The following is a 16,241-nucleotide window of genomic DNA, read 5'->3' as shown; positions in this document are numbered from 1 at the left end:
CTATTCATCAGCAATGAAAATGAGAAAAACTAAACAGTACGGTAACATAACAGCACCAAAAAAATATCAAACACCTAAAAATAAACCAAATAGAAAATGTAAAAAACAACTCAGAAAATTACAAAATATCATTGAGAGAAATTCTAGACAGTCTAAGTAGTAAAACAGAAAGATATACTATGTTCATGAACTTAAATGTTTAATATTATATACTGAATATGTATATTCTATCCAGACAGAGCTAAAGATTCAGTATGCAATATATCAGCAGGTGTGTGTGAGTGCATGTAATGAACAAGGTGATTCTGATGTTAAAGGTCAGAACAGTCTTGAGGAAAAAGAACAGGGTTGGAGGATTTACACCATCAGATGTCAATGTGCACCATAAAGCTACAGTAAGTCAAACAGTATGGTACTGGCACAAAGATAGATGATACAATGGAATGGAAGAAATACAGATGCATGCATTACACACACACACGCACACACACACACAGAAAGAGACATACACATCAGAAAGAGAGAGAAACAGGATTTTTAACAAAAGTATCACTTCACAGCAGTGAAGAAAGGCTGATCTTCTCACTGAACAGGTGTTGAGTCGACACCTCAGTATGGGTCAACATATCAGTATGAAAAAAAAAAAAAGCATCATCAACCTCTATGTCATACGAAGCATAAAAATATATTTGAGATGGATCATAAGTGCTTTAGATGACTTATACCAGATGTTAAAACATGAATTCCAAAAGAAAACAATAATACACTGGATTACATTAAAATTAAGAATTTCCATTCACTGTTAAATACTATAGAAAGTAAAAAGGCATGTGGAGAGGAAGAGAAAATATTTGTATGCATACACCCGATAAAAGATTTATCCAGAATATATAATTTTTAAAAACCTTCAAATCAATAAGAAAAACATAAATGACCTCCAAAAATGGCCAAAAGATTTAAACAGGTGGGGAGCCTCGGCAGCTCAGGCAGTTAAGTGTCTGACTCTTGATTTTGGCTCAGGCTGTCATCTCATGGGTCATGAGACTCCATGCACTCAGCTTGGGATTCTCTACCTCTCCCTCTGCTTGTGCAATCCCCTCTCAAATAAATAAATAAATAAATAAGACTTAAACAGTTTCTTTACAAAGTAGGGTACTTAAATGGCCAATAAATATAGAAAAGGGCCATTCACCCATCTTCAGGGAAAATCAAATTACTTCATGGTAAGTAATCACAATACAACTCTAGAGTACTGACATTTAAAAAACTGACACTGGAACAAACAAAGTCCCGTCTATCACTGGGGTGATAAATTCACACAAATCATGTAGGAACACTGTTTTGCATTATCTCCCAACACTGAGAACATGCAAATCCTCTTACCGAGCAATTCTCCTCCTAGGATACATGTGTTTACATGCCCACTCAAAAAAAATATATAGAAGTTTCTGGCAGTCGCAGTTAAAAACTGAAATTTTCATCTATTGCAAAAGAGACAGATGGGCTATGAGTTGTGATACATTCATAGCAGACAAACAGCACTGAAAACAAATGAACTGCAAACACGTGTAACAAAACAGACGGTTCCTACCAATATAATGTAGGCAAAGGAAGTAGACATTAAATATATATGGCATGATTTCATTTACATAAACTTCACGAATTTGCGTGTCACCCTTGTGCAAGAGCCATGCTAATCTTCTCTGTGTCCTTCCAATTTTAGTATAAAACTTCAAAACCAATCAATGGTGGCAGAAGTCAGGACGATAGTTTAGTCCTTTGGGGAAGAAATGGTAGCAGTGATAAAAAATGAAGCCAGTGAGGTTGGGTAGGGAAAGCAGAGTCACAGAGAAAGACTGGCTCTGGGGGAACTACTGAAACCCTTCACCCAAGCACATCTGACTCTACTTCGCTCTACTGTTGGACCTCTCAATTCCAAGAGATTTTAGTTTCAAATGAGCTGTTGCCTTCTGCACCAGTCTTGACCTCTGACTGGAAACCTGCTCCTCCTAAAAATGGAGACCTGGAAAGCTGGGTTTCTCTCCATGTATGAAGATGAGAACAGAGTGATCGACAGATCATGACAGAGAGGATTTTCAAACCGGCTATGGGAAGGTTCTATGCTTGTGGGGGCCCTGGTTTCCTTATCTTTGAAAGCAGAAGCTTGGGTATGGATGGATCCAGTTTGTGACGGGGACTGGAATCGGTGTGGCTGCAGTAACCTAAGGCCTTCTCCATCGATATCTGTAAACCTGCTCTGTATCTCACTTCCTTCCCCTTAAATAGCCCACTCAGTCTCATTTTTAGATATTAAAAGTCCAGTCCAAACAAATATGGAAATACCTATCATGCAGCTATATCAAAACATCTCCCCTTGTGTAATGGGTTGAATTATGTTTCCCCAAAAAGAGATGTGGGGAAGTCCTGACCCTCGACATTTCAGAATGTGGCACTATTGGCAAACAGCGTTGTTGCAGATGTCATTAGTTAAGATGCCGTCGTGCTGAAGGACGGTGGGCCCTGATCCAATGTGACTGGAGTTCTTATAAGCAGACTTTGTGAAGACACAGGGAGAGGACGCAAAGACAGAGACAGAAGGGATGTGTCTACAAGCCAAGGAATGCCAAGGACTGCAGGCTACACCAGACACTAAGACAAAGAAGGGAAAAGATTCTCCCCCTGGAGCCGCAGAGAAAGCACAGCCCTGCTGACTTCATAGTTCTGGAGTTCTGGCCTCACGAATTGTGAGAAAAGGAACTGTTGTTGTCTTAAACACCCCCTCCCCCTAGCTGGTGGCTCTTGTGAGAGCAGCCCCCGAGGAACCTAAAGCACCTCCCACTGCTCAGGCCTATTCTGCTGTTCTTCAGACCCACGGCAGGGAAAGCAGTGAGCATTTACACATCAAAGCAGTCACCTTGAAGCTATCAGGATGTTTGGATGTCTGAGCTGTTTACCTTCTCCCAGTACACTGCTCTGTCTCTAAAGTATTCCTGCTCTCCTGCCCAGGCAGTCAGGTCCCTGGTCACCAACCACCCACCCCCACAAGATCACTGCCAGGGAACTGGGCCACAATCACACAGGAGCTGAGACATCTTGGGCAGCAGGGAGTAGTCAGGTACTTTCCTCATTCTCCCACTTGTTCTTTGACTCCTGTATGAGAAAGTGAGTTCCAAAGCATGGATGGGGTCAGAGGGTCATAAAAAGAGACAGAAGAAGGTGACCGGACCGCTTACACAGCAGGACATGAAGAACTTTCATCCAACCTGGCACTGTTTCCTTGAGGGCCTGACAAGCCACCTTTAGATGAAAGAGTCAGCAGCCCCGAGGATAATGGGCAGGGATGGGGGGGGGCACCTTATCAGATGACTGGTTGGCCTTTCATTTTTTATTGGGGTGGGATTCATACATGCAGCCTTGGCTGGGCGACCCAAAGAAGACCAGAGGGAAGGGGAGAAGACATGGAGCAGCCGGCAGCTTTGGTGGTGAGAATGCTTTTGCAAAAGGAATCTAGAGAATCAGAATCCTGGCAGGGATCTATCCACAGATTAAGTTGGAGAACTTCACTTTTACGTGAAAGAAAGGAGCAGGGAGGCCTGTTTTTTCTGGAATTCACCAAATATGCTCAGGGTAGGGACAAGGGGCTTCAATTTAACTCAAAACACATTTCTTGAGCAACTCTTAAAGCTCAAGATACCACAGTGAGGTTTAGCTACTAAAGGATGATCCTCAAGGATGAGGAGATATAGCCCCTGCCCTTGAGATGACCCTTTCCATCCAGCAAGGGAGTGTGACTCATATTTCTAACTCAGGATGTGAGGCAGAGCGAGGCAAGCGCACTGAGAAGTCCAGACAAGAACTAATGCTTATACTGAGGGCTCAGCACGCACCAGGCATGAGGCTAAGCAGCTTATATCTATTCATTCTTTTTTACACTCACCACCAACCCTTGTGTTATTATAATCCTCATTTTACAAGGGGGACCAGAGAGGTTAAGTTACCTGCTCAAGGAGTGCAGCCAACGGACAACCTGGCAGAGATCTATAGTCTGTCTCCTGAGCCCGCGTGCTAAACTCTGGACTAAGTCCTGCGGAGTACTGCTTCTGGCTGGCAGGAGTGGAAGAGTTGGGAGAATTCCAGCAGCAGAGAATGTCCCCTCAGAGGCGCTCTAAGGCAAGGGTCGGTAACATGGGCCCGAGAAACCATGCAGGAGGGAAGGCTCCCTCTCCACGACTGGGACCCTCCGTGGCATTTAAGCACAGCCTGCCTTAGAGGAAACCAATAAATAGATGATCCATTGCCAAAGTCCCTTCTGTCTCCAAGACCATGAGTCCACAAGCCGGAGAAAGCAAAAGCCATGGGGCCTTAAGGGAGCCTGCGGCCCCTATTCCAAGACAAAGAAAGCTGAGAGGTCAATAGGGACAGGAGGCTTCCGTAAGGATGAATCTGAAGCACAAATCACAGCAGCCGCCGACAGAACTCTGACTCCAAGCAACACCATCAGCATCAGAAAGTTGTTAGTGTCAAAGATGACCCCTGGCCCTTTGTCCAGTGTTAAGCCTTCCAGGCAAGTGTTACACTGACAAGCATTTGATGTCAGAGGATTTTACTGGGGTCTGCAGTGAGAACCAATGCAACATCACCCCATTTTAAAAGTGTGGGTCCAATGTTGTGACCAAATGCGTCGATAAGGACATTGTGAAGATAAATGGCCCCAAGGAAAGGCAGAAAACCAGAGAATGTGACTCCCCCTTGGCGCCGTTTGGTCCATGACCAGCTCCGGTTTGAGAAAGGGAAGGGAACTGTTAGTTCCTTATTTTTCCTACTGGGTCGAGGGCCCAGTACCACCACAGGGCTGCCTTTAGCTCCAGCTCTTTATTTAGTAAAACAAAAACTCCATGAACGTTCTGGCACTAGGAGGCATGAGTTGGCTCCTCCGAACGGAGACCTCTGCTATTTAGGGACTCTACAAAACAGAAAAATGTGTATTACCAAATAACTATTTAGAGAAAATATTGAAAAAAAAAAAAAAGATTGAGAGAGAACTGTTTGTTTTAATATGGTCTGTTTACAATGCATTATTACTGGACTGCAGAGTGTGTGCTAAGGGAACAAAAATGCATTTGCATTTTTTCAGGGTCAAAATAGTCATGTTCAGACAGCACACAGCAATCTCTCTTACAGTTATTTTTCTTCTCTTTTTCTGGCATTTGATAGATTCTAGAAGTTCATCTAACTTGACCTTTGGCTAAACTGCCCTTATTGCTGTGAAAATATATTCTCCCTCAAACGAGGCCTCTTCTCCAGTAAGGAGTAAGTTTCCTGAAGCCAATAGTCCTCCAACTTTAATCCGCACCAGAAATTCCCAGAGGGTTTGTGAAATCACACACAGGGTCTCATCCCTCAATCTTCCCATTTTATAGGTGTGGGGTGCGGCCCAAGCATCTCTTTTGTCCATGTTCCCAGGTGATACTGATTCTGATGGTCCAAGGACCACACTCTGAGACCCGCTGGTCTATGCGCAGGGCAGGAGCATGTAGTCATGAACATGCTGAGACGACCCAGAGCAGAGACAGAGTAGACTATCTGTCCCTGAGACACAGAGCCCTTTCTTCTCCTCCCTGTGATAAGAGGATCTAAGACAGCTCTCTGGTGCCCACAAAATGACAACCAATACAGCCAGGAAGACAGAGCCACATAGGAGACGAAGAGATTCTGATTCTGCTAGCAACGCTGGCACTCCTGCATCCAGCTGAACCCTGGCCTTACCAACTATGTGAGTCAGTGGATTCGCCTTTTTGTTAAGTAGGCTGTTATTTATCCTTTGCTTTGCAAGAAAAGAATCCTGAGTTGGTCACCTTCTCTCTGAATGTTTATAGCATGGGATCCTTCCATTCCTTTTGTTCTCCGAACCTTCACTGTTGCCAAGGGAGGGTCTCTGGCACAAGTACGTCATGCTCCTGTGTCTACTGTCTAGTCACCTAGCTTTTTTCCTCGGTAATTAACCAAACTCAAGAACTTCTCCCACACACAGTCATCATGCTCCCCAGCCTTGAACATCACTTTTCTGGCTATAAGCATATACACGTTTGTACACATCTCTGCTTCCATCCCTGGGTTACCCCCACTCAGAAGCACAACACCATGCAAACATATGTCAAAGACAGGATATCAACTTATTCCAATAAAGTGGAAGGGCTCTAAACACTATGTTTTGCATTCAAAAACACGAATGAAGTTAGCCTTTGAGCATCGCTGAGATTTCTGTAACTGCAAAGTTCTGTGACTGACCCAGAGACCCTTCCCCCACCACCAATGCCCCTCCACCCCGCCCCGGGCCAGAGACCCTTTTAGCCAAACCCTATTGCTAAGAACATCCTGGCACATCCTAGAATTGGGGATGATTACCCTAGCAATCATGCCACATGAGTAGGTGTCCACGAATGTGTAAGACCCCACGCATAGTATGTTGTGTCCTGGAGGGACTTCATAAACAGGAAATTCAATTGATTGCCATTTAATCACGAAACAGGCACGGGTTTAGTGTCCACAAAGAATTCCACATGGAATTCTAAATACAAAGTGGCCAAAAAAAAGAGCAAGCAAATATCATCTTTATCTTAAGGAAAAATGCAATTTAGTAAGAAAGAAGACCAAAATACTAGCTAAAACCTGGAAAGTGTGAACAAAGTCACAACTATTATTTTTTAACAAAGTGCCCAAGTACATATGACCAAATCAATGTATTCTTCGAATATTCTAAAGAGGTTCCCCCTGTTTACTTTGCAATTCTTTTTCAGAACTATCTGCATAGCCAACCTACCACCATTCATATTTACAGCAGACACAGCTAGTGGCCTGCCCCATTCACATTTCATCCCTGTCACCAGAAACCCTACTTTGTTATGGAAGGTAAGGTGGTCCTATCCAGGCTGTAATGGATCGACTGGTCTGATTCAGCTGTGACAAGCCTATCCCCTGCTTTCCCAGCATTCCTGCATCGATGGGATGGCAGGGTGACATTGTTCTGACCAGCGACACTAGGGCAATCATCCGTTTTCTTGTTAAAAGAGGAACACGCTGTCTTAGCTCCCTGCTCTTGTGCTTTCTTCCCGCCTCAAACATACGAGTGACGCCTGAAGATACCCCAGCCATCCTGTGACCCTGGGGCAGCAGTCCCTGAGGGAAAGATCAACAAAAGCATTGCAGCCAATACCAGCCCTAACATCATGGAGCAGCTGAAAGCCATACCCACACCCCAAACTTCTTAATATGTCAGAAAAAAAGGAATCCGTTTCCTTTAGTCTCGATAAGTGGATTTTTATGTTACTTGAAGCTGACCACAGTATTTTAAGTGACAAAATGACAGAGTCTCATTTTTTTTTTTAAAGCAGGCCCCACCCCCAATGTGGAGCCCAACAATTGGCTTAAACTCACCACCCTGAGACTGTGACCTGAGCTGAGATCCAGTCAGAGGCCCAACCCAGTGAGCCATCCAGACACCCCTATAGTCTCATTTCTTATTAATCAGGCAGATACCCCGAACACATTCCCCAAACTTTAGTCCAAATTTCTCTAAACTATTGCCAGAATGTATATCTTCCCTCAAGTATCCTGAGGGCAGCAAAATGAATGTATTGCAAGCTCTTAAGGCAGTTTAACAAGAAAATTTTCAGAGATTTTTTTAGAAGATTTTATTTAATTACTTGACAGAGATCACAAGTAGGCAGAGAGATAGGCAGAGAGAGAGGGAGGCAGGCTTCCAGCTGAGCAGAGAGTCCGGTGTGGGGCTCAAGGCTTTAACCCACTGAGCCACTCAGGTGCCCCAGAGAAATATTTTAAACTATGGCCATTTTGTGATAATGAGTAGCAACACTAAATGGAACACTCTTTTGATTAAAATATATTTGGTTCAAAAAAGAGTCATTTGAGTCCCATCTCTTATCATTAAAACCAAATGCTGATTAAAGCATAGTAAGAAGACCTAGGAATATAATTATTAACTACCTTCTTAGCTTTAGTTCACTTTTCAAGAAAAATATTTAATTAGCTTAAAACCATCTGAGAAGGTTGTTGAGTTAATTTGGGCTCTGGTTTATTTTCATTCTCTCTTCACAGTAAATGTTGAAAATCATTTTGGGGTGAACGTCCAATATAATCTGTGTTTTAGGTTTTCACCAAGAGACGTTAAAATTTCACTAGATGAAGCTAGTCTGATGTTCTATAAAATTTGTCACATAGTTTTATCCTAACCACGTGGTTGTTTCTTTTTTGCTAGTGCAGAAATTGAATTACTTAGTCACAGATATTTTGGGAAATATAACATGAATTTCAAAGATAGATCACTCCACACGCCCATCAGAGCTACCACCAAGGAATAATTTTTCAAATAACAGAACAGTAGAATATCTGGAGTTCTAAAAGCAAAGAGTAACCTTAAAGAAATTCTGCAAGTGGTAGAGTCATATGGAAACCTTCAAACAACAGAAAAAATATCAGAGTATTCATCTGCTCTCAAGCTGCGGGACAAAGAAGCACAAAATTAAAAGAAGAAACTTTGGAAGAAATTAATAAATATGACTGCGTGACAAAAATACTGAGACTTCTGGATGGCAAGCATGACCAAAAATTAATAATTAATAATAACAAATCAGGAAAACAATCTGTAAGAAATAAATTGGACGGGAAAGAAAAATACCATGTGGTATTCTAATCGAGGAAAGAACCACGCAAGGCCGCGAGTGTGAATGGTCGCTGGAAAGGAGAAATACAAGTCAGCGTTTGTTTAATGAATGCCAAATACTGGCACAGAGCAGTCTGGAGGGGCTCCACCAACTGCAGCTGATAAAAATGAGTAAGTTTAAGAGGTTTCGATGCGCATGCACAAAAAGTGCTGAAACACTCTATTCTACTCCTGAAAGTTAGGTAACACCCTACATGCACTAACTGGAATTACAATGAAAAGTTTTAAGGGCGCCTGGGGAACTCAGTTAAGCATCAGCCCTCAGTTGGGGTCATGATCCCAGGGTCCTGGGATGGAGCCCCCCATTGGGCCCCCTGCTCCCTCCGCTGCTCCCCCTGCTTGTGCTCGCGCTCTCTCCCTCTCTCTCTCTCTCAAATAAATACATAAAATCTTTCTTTTTTTAATTTTTAAGAAAGGTTTAATGATCTTATTTAAGTTATATAGGTAACTTTCGGAAGAACTAAGAAAAATAACGCAGCAGTGCCCGCTCACCCGTGGGAATACGTTCAACACCGTCCAGCGGACCCCTGAAACCGCAGTGACCATCCAGCCCAGCAGAGACGGGGTCTTCCCCCGCCCCCATTCACACCTGTGATGAACTCTGACGTGTAAGTCAGGCACACTAAGAGAACGCCAACAGCAATAATAAAACAGAACACTCAAAAACAACAGACTGTAATAAATTAAAGTCACAGGCCTGTGGTCTCGCTGAAAATATCTCATTGGATTGCACTCACCCTGCCTCTCGTAAGGTCGCCGGAGGACGCCTTCCGGATGAGATGGCGTCAGGAGAATGACGCAGGCATTCTGACGTAGCGGACGTAACGTTAGGCAGCGTTAGGCTCCAATTGACCGTCCGCAGATTCGCCGGAAGGCAGAGCCTCTGCTTCCGGTGGGCGGGAACCCAAAGCGAAACTGCCAATAGCCAATCGGCAGATACGGGTGATGAGAGCACAATCCGGTATTAATGGGGCGCTAGGGGAAATGAAAGGCAGGATGACGTCACAACCTATGATCCTTGTCGTCACAGGCATCAAAAGCTACTCTCTAAAGAAATACTGAATTAAATATATAATGTAAAGTTAGGTTCTAGAAACAAGCCATAGAAGAGCAATAGAGAAATGGATTTGAATGATCACATGATACCCTCATAAACACATGCAAAAAGTGTTAAAAGCAAGAAAAGGTGTAAAAGGAGAAAAAACTCCCCCAAGGAGTTCCCTGTCTCTCTCCTTCTGTCGCTCTTCCTCTTCTCTGCATGTGTGCCCTGAAAACCCCCATTACCTACTACCCCATCTTACACCTCCTTGGCTGCCAGGTCCCTAGAATGTATCAGTTATGCTCTAAATGTGCCCCTGAGCTTTCTCTCCACCAAAATGTCCACTGCTTGGCATGGATCAACGATCAGTTTGAGGTCTTCGGACATGCCTGAACCAAAGCTTTCAGTTAATGAGAGAAATTGTTTAGGCTGCCTAACCCTTAAGTTAGGGCTACAGAGAAACCTGTAGAGATCTCCCTTGTATCCCAAAATATTGTTCACTTGCAACAAGTTTCATTGTGTGAATTGTGGTCTGTAAAACTTTCTGTAAAACTGAAGAAGGACGTTTGAAATTAAATTAAGTGAAATGAATTAGGTAAAAACAAAGATCTTCTGTAAAATCTGCTCTAACCACATTGGTGACATCTGTATGTTTATAAGAGTGTTTATGAAATGTTTGCTCCTTCATAACTTATGTACGATATAGCTTTAAGTGGTAAATACTCTGTAGTTAAAATATAAGAGAGATGGGGTAAGTTATCCAGATTTGTATTTGAGAAAGCAGTTTTTGAAGGGAAAAATATTTTGATTTCAAGTAAACAAAAGAATGCCCCAATTAAACAAAAGAAACAACAGAAATAAAAATAGATATAATACAATAAATAAAACCAAATATGCAAATCATATAAATAAATATAAATAAACAGTCCCTCTCAAGAAAAAGACTCTCAGATTACAGCAAAGAGCAAAATTCAATTATATACTCCACTGTATACAAGGGTCAGACCTAAAACAGAGTGATTAAAAATAAATGAAAATAAGGGTGCCTGGGTGGCTCAGTCAATTAAGTCTCTCACTTTAGATTTCAGCTCAAGTCATGATCTCAGCATTGTGGGATGGAGCCCTCTGTGGGGTTCCATGTTGGGTGCAGAGCCCGCTTAGGAGCCTCTCTGCCCCTCCCCCCACCCACCACTAGGATGCACACATGCTTTCTCTCTCTTTTAAAAAAAAAAAAAAAAAAAAAAGGCAGGGGGCCTGGGTGGCTCAGTGGATTAAAGCCTCTGCTTTCGGCTCAGGTCATGATCCCAGGGTCCTGGGATAGAGCCCCACACTGGGCTCTCTGCTCAGCAGGGAGCCTGCTTCCTCCTCTCTCTCTGCCTGCCTCTCTGCCTACTTGTGATCTCTGTCTGTCAAATAAATAAAATCTTAAAAAAAAAAAAAAAAAGAAAGAACGTAAGGTTGAAAATTAAAAATGAGCAACTGTTATTAAGCAATATATACAAAATAATTTCCAAATCAAGCAAGTCTGACTCGAAGACAAAAAAAATATTGAACAAGACAAAGAAGGCGGCTTCATATTTACGAAGAATAACTCCACAGTAAGCTCTTCCAGTAATTAATAACTATGCATCAAAAAGAGCATTAAAATCATAAAGCTGGGCCGCCTGGGTGACTCCGTTAACCATCTGCCTTTCAGCATGGTTATGATCCCCGGGTGCTGGAATCAAGTCCCTGGTCAGGCTCCCAGCTCATCCCAGAGTCGGCCTCTCCCTCCTTCTGCCCTTTCCCCTCACGGGTCCCCGTTGGTGCTTTCTCTCACACACACACTCTCTCTCTCTCTCAAATAAATCAGTAAAATCTTTTTTAAAAATCATAAAGCCAAACCTACTAGGAATGAAAAGAAAAAACATATTTAAGTAAAAGAATTTAATTTACCTCCCTCAGTTCAAGACATATTAAACGAACAAAAATAATTACAGAGGATATGGATAATATAATAGTAACAATAAAAAGCTAAGATAAACCTAACTGCCAAATACCCAGTTCCATAATGTGGAAACAGAAAACAGATATTTGGAAACGCTAACAAAAACAGACCCTAAGAGAGCTCAGGTTGAATTCCTCATCGAACTGCAGAATGTCTTGAAATAGCACTTACGTCCGCGGACTTCTGTGCAAGGCAAGAGAACGTAACACAATAAACATGCCACCAAATCACATGTTTTGGTCAGGGCTTCCCCAAGAGCAGAATCTGAGAGACCTTTGACGCACATCATTTACTTGGGAGACCAGACAGATGGGAGGAAGCAGGGAAAGTGAGACAAAACTTGTGTGAGAAATAAGGGCAAAACCGGATCTCTGTTGTGCTGGGGACCTTCTAAGGAATCACAGTGAAGAGCTCACCTCAGAACTTTCTCATCTAGAGAAGAGGAACCTGGGGTATTTGTCCTCTGACTCCTGTCCCTTATCAGTTGCAGGCAGCTCCAAAGAACATTCTATACGGTGTTGCCCACTGACCTACATGCCCTGGGACACTGGAGAATATACCTTGAGGCAGAGAAGGGGAACACTGCAGCTGGTAGCTGAGATGGAAAGCTGCCAATGTGCACATCTGTCCTCCAGTTAAACACAGAAGAAAGCTGGGGGGATAGGTGCTGGGCACACCCTAAGGGGACCTCCGATGACTCGTGCCTTTGCACGACTCCCTCCCCTTGAGTGCTAGTGGAACCAGAGACCACTAACCAACACAACGCGGCCAAGGGGATGGGAAGCCACTCCCATGTTGAGGTTTTGTTCAGTTAAATTTTGTAGAAAAGGTGAAGGGGTTTTATAGATCTAATTAAAGTCCCAGATTAGGTAGTTTTGATTTTGTCAAAAGGTAAATTGCCCTGGGCAGGTCTGACTTAGTAAAGTGAAAAATTCTATTTTTTTTTTCTTAAAGATTTTATTTGTTTGGCAGACAGAGATCACAAGTAGGCAAAGAGGCAGGCAGGGAGAGAGGAGGAAGCAGGCTCACTACTGAGCAGAGAGCCTGACTGAGCAGAGAGCCTGACGCAGGGCTCGATCCCAGGATCCTGGGATCATGACCTGAGCCGAAGGCAGAGGCTTTAACCCACTGAGCCAACCAGGCACCCCGTAAAGTGAAAAATTCTAAAGAGTGACTGAGCATTCTGAAGTCAAAAAGATCCTTCCAGTTGACCTTGAAGAAGCAAAAGCCATATTGCCAAGTGTCTGTGAGGCAAGCTCCCGGCCAGCTGACTGTGGCCTTGTAAGACCCAAACAGCGATCAAGGCTTGTACTCCTGAGCCACAAAGGCTGAGAGGTTGAAAGACCTAGACAAACCTCACTCCACCTGAAACTTGTTTATGCCTGAAACTTGTTTATGCCCGAAAGTGTTATCAACCAGCTACTTCTGCTTCTGTAAAAGTGCTTGCTCAACGTGCGGGCTAACTAGCTACTTTTGCTTCTGTTCGAATGCTTGCTGCACGCACAGGCTCCCAACACCAATCAACCAACACCAGGTATGATTTTTTAACTTGTTTGTACCCCACCCAAAAACTTATTTGTCCCTGCTTATAAAAACCCTGCACTTACTCTGCTCCGGACCTCTCAGCGTCACCGCAACAAGTGCGCGGAAGTCCCGGTTTGAACTCGCAATAAACGACCCTTGTTGTTTGGCTTTGACTTCCATCTCTGGTAGTCTTTTAAGGTGGGCGTACAACGCATCCGGCATTACAAGGTAACAGTACCTATTGTGTTAAGTCACTAAGTTTGTGGTGAGTTATCACTCAGCACTGAAAACTAATGTGGGATGTGAGGTGTCAACAGAGTCTTTTTCACTAGAGAAGAAGTCATAACACCTGACATTCTCATCTAAGAGTCATCAAAGCTAGAAGCACCAGATCACAGATGGTAACAGCAATGAAGACACTATCTAAACCTATGGGTCACGGCTTCAACTCCTGACTGTGGCTCAGATCATGATACCAGGGTCGTGAGATTGAGCCCCGTAACAAGCCCTGCATGTGGAGTCTCCTTAAGACTCTTTCAGGGTGCCTCGGTGGCCCAGTGAGTTAAAAGTTTCTGCCTTCGGCTCGGGTCATGATCCCGGGGTCCTGGGATTGGGCCCTGCATCGGGCTTTCTGCTCGGCAGGCAACCTGCTTCCTCCTCTCTCTCTGCCTGCCTCTCTGCCTACTTGTGATCTCTCTCTGTCAAATAAATTTTTTTTTAAAAGTCTCTCTCTCTCTACCTCTACCTCTGCCCCTTCCCTCCACCCCACCCCCGCTCCCTCTCACACACACACACATATATGTATATGTATATGTATGAAGAAGAAAAAAGAAAGAAAGAAATTAAATATATTTAGGATTCAACTCAAGAAGTTGGGGGAAAATAACAAAATAATAATAACAACAAAGTTAATAAAAGCGGAGAGAAAGAATTAGCAAGACGGGGAGGGATATGGTAGAAGAATAAAATAAGGGAAAAAATGGTAAAACTAATAGACAAATTCAAGAGACAATTCCTTAAAAAGTAAAGGAAACTAGAACTGTAAGAGACCCTAAGCAGAGGAAAAAGAAAACTTCATAAATATACAAAAGATGAGAAATTAAATCAGGGGAAATAAACACACATGCAGAGAAAATAAAAAGAATGAGAAATGATTGTACTTTGCTTGACGTGACACAAACATACTTGAAAAGGTGGATTAAATGAAGTTTAATTAATTAGTTGATTGAATGAATAGGAAAATATGAATACAAAAATGTGACCCTAGAAGAGCGTTAGAAAGACACTCATGTCCAAAGTGCACATTGAAGCAGAAATGGGTTGAAGCAATGGCAACAAGAGGTGAATCTGGAGCTATGGGGATGTACTGAGAACACCTAGGAAGCCAGGTAAGTGAACCCTGACCTGGCTTTGAACTTGAGGACCTGAAGCCATGAGATGTGGAACAGAGCCACTTTCCAAGGAGGAAAGTGATGGGATCTGATTCTGGCCTTTCGAAAGGTGACTTTCGAAAAAACACACAAAATCACAAAAAATGGACAAAAAAAACACAATAATCAAAATAGAACAAATTTTTTTGGTGAGAAACAGACACAATTAATAAACAGCCCTGCCCTTTACAATAAAGACTCCGGATAAATTTACAATCTAATTGTGTTAATCCCTTAAGGTTGAATTACAATATCATTTTTGTTGTTCAAGACAAAGAAAAAGAAAGCCGCTAATTTGTGTTTTGAAGCTGGACATTTGAGACATGAACACCCCAAAGACTGATAAGAAAATCTGACATAGGGACACCTGGGTGGCTCAGTGGGTTAAACAGCTGCCTTCGGCTCAGGTCATGATCCCAGCGTCCTGGGATCGAGTCCCACGTCAGGCTCCTTGCTCGGCAGGGAGCCTGCTTCTCCCTCTGCCTCTGCTGCCTCTCTGCCTGCCTGTGCTCACTCTCTCTCTCACTCTCTCTGGCAAATAAATAAATAAAATCTTAAAAAAAAAAAAAAAGGAAATCTGACATAAAATGTGAGAACATGATAGTATCTTAAAAAATCGATGCCTGAGTTCCAGTAATAACAAGAATCATAATCAGAAATCATCAAAGAGGGGCGCCTGGGTGGCTCAGTGGGTTAAGCCGCTGCCTTCGGCTCAGGTCATGATCTCAGGGTCCTGGGATCAAGTCCCGCATCGGGCTCTCTGCTCAGCAGGGAGCCTGCTTCCTTCTCTCTCTCTCTCTCTCTGCCTGCCTCTCAGTGTACTTGTAATTTCTCTCTGTCAAATAAATAAATAAAATCTTAAAAAAAAAAAGAAATCATCAAAGAATAATTTGATATTAGGAAATTATTAATGTGTTTCATTTAATTAATAGCTTCTGGTGAAAAATTATGTAATCCTCTCCAAAGATACTTAGACGCTGGGGTAGATGCAGACAGATATGGATATGATACGGATAGAGATACCGATAGAGAAAAGTACAACATGAAACCTGGAAAGTACAACATGAAACCCTTTTTTGCAAATGATGTGATCATATCCCCAAAGAGCACAAAAGAGTAAACTCCAAAGGTATTTTTTAATTGAAGTATAATGAAGATACAGTATAATACTAGCTTCAGGTGTCCACTGTAGTGATTCAACAGGTCTGTTCACTGATGGCTGATTGCTCAGTTCTCATCAAAATAAATGTACCATCAACCCCCTTTATCTCACCCCTCCCCCACCATCTCCCCTCTGGCAACCCCCAGTTTGTTTTCTCTAATTAAGAGCCTGGGCTTTTTGCTTGTTTGTCTCTTTTGTTGTTGTTCATTCATTTGTTTTGTTTTTTTAAATTCCCCATAGGAGTGGAATCCTATGGCACCTGTCTTTCTCTGACTGACTCATTTCACTTTGCATAACGTTCTCTAGCTCTCTCCACGTCATTGCAAATGTCAAGATTTCATTCTTTTTTATGGCTGGAT

The sequence above is a fragment of the Mustela nivalis genome (genome assembly GCF_964662115.1).
Source record: "Mustela nivalis genome assembly, chromosome: 17".
NCBI classification, from domain to species: Eukaryota; Metazoa; Chordata; class Mammalia; order Carnivora; family Mustelidae; genus Mustela; species Mustela nivalis.
This window is presented reverse-complemented; position numbering follows the sequence as displayed.